Consider the following 1,452-nt stretch of genomic DNA (forward strand, 5'->3'; position numbering starts at 1 on the left):
TATTACTGTTAATTAATCATTAAATAAACCACCTAATGAAACATGAACCATTTGTTGTTCAGCTCTGGAGGTCAGACTGAGTGTCAGTGAGAAACAGCTGGAAGACCTGAAAACAGAAAACACAGGTAACACACTGAAGGTGTCAAACTCATTGTATCAAATCAAATCAAGTTTATTTGTATAGCCCTTTACAATAGCCGAAAGGTACCCAAAGTGCTTTACAACAGAGCCATGAAACAGTACATAACACATATATAACATACAAATACAATTTAAAGTGCTGCAGCACTGCAGGGTATTAAAAGCCTTCCAGAAATGCACAGAAAGGAGCAGATAAAAGAGTACACCTAAGAGACAGTACTGTCCTATTCAGAATTAAAAGCTAATCTAAAAAGTGGGTCTTAAGCTTCGATTTAAGAAGGCCGAGATCAGTAGTGGTACGAATGTCAGGGGGGCAGTTTGTTCCACAGTCTAGGAGCAGCGACAGCAAAAGAACGATCGCCCCACTGTTTAAGTCTGGACCTAGGGACTTCTAACAGAAGCTGACCTGAAGAGCGCAAGGCTCTGCCACAATTGCGAAAAGTTAAAATCTCTGACAAGTAAGAGGGGCCGAGCCGTTAATGGTGTTAAAACAAACAACAAAGTTTAAAATCAATTCTAAAACGGACTGGAAGCCAGTGGAGTGACGACAGCACAGGAGTAATATGTTCGCGTCTGGGCGTGTTAGTTAAAAATCGGGCTGCAGCGTTCTGCACAAGTTGGAGACGAGAAATTGAGGACTGACTGGGGGCCGACGTAAAGGGCATTACAGTAGTCCAGTCTTGAGCTGATAAAAGCATGGATTGCCTTCTCAAGATCCTGCCGACTGAGAAAGGACTTCACTTTGGCCAAAAGACGGAGCTGAAAAAGCTCATTGCTGACAACCGAGCTAATCTGTTTGTCAAATTTGAGCCCAGTATCAAATGTTACCCCAAGATTTTTGACATGTGATTTAAAAAGAGGGCCAGAGTGCCAGAATTTGTGGTGAGAGCATTCGACTTAGCTGGTGAACCAAACAAAATGCATTCAGTTTTGCTGTCATTTAGGTGCAAAAAGTTCTGTGACAGCCACTGTTTTATATCTGTGATGCAGTCCAGCAGTTTAGTAAGTGCAGTGTTTTCGTTTGGTGTCATGGGCAAATATATCTGCAAATCATCGGCATAAAAGTGAAAAGACAGGTTGTGTTTTTTATAATTGATCCCAGAGGTAGCATATACAATGAAAACAGAATAGGGCCGAGAATAGATCCCTGTGGCACCCCACAGGGCAGCGATGCATTTGAGGAGCAGTGGTCACCAATTGAGACAGAGAAACTCCTGTTTGCCAGGTATGACCTAAACCACTGGAGAACGGTGCCACGGATGCCAACGTGCTGCTCTAAGCGAGATACAAGGACTGCATGGTCGACTGTAT

Source organism: Dicentrarchus labrax, unplaced genomic scaffold (assembly GCF_905237075.1).
Source record: "Dicentrarchus labrax unplaced genomic scaffold, dlabrax2021, whole genome shotgun sequence".
Classification (NCBI taxonomy): domain Eukaryota; kingdom Metazoa; phylum Chordata; class Actinopteri; family Moronidae; genus Dicentrarchus; species Dicentrarchus labrax.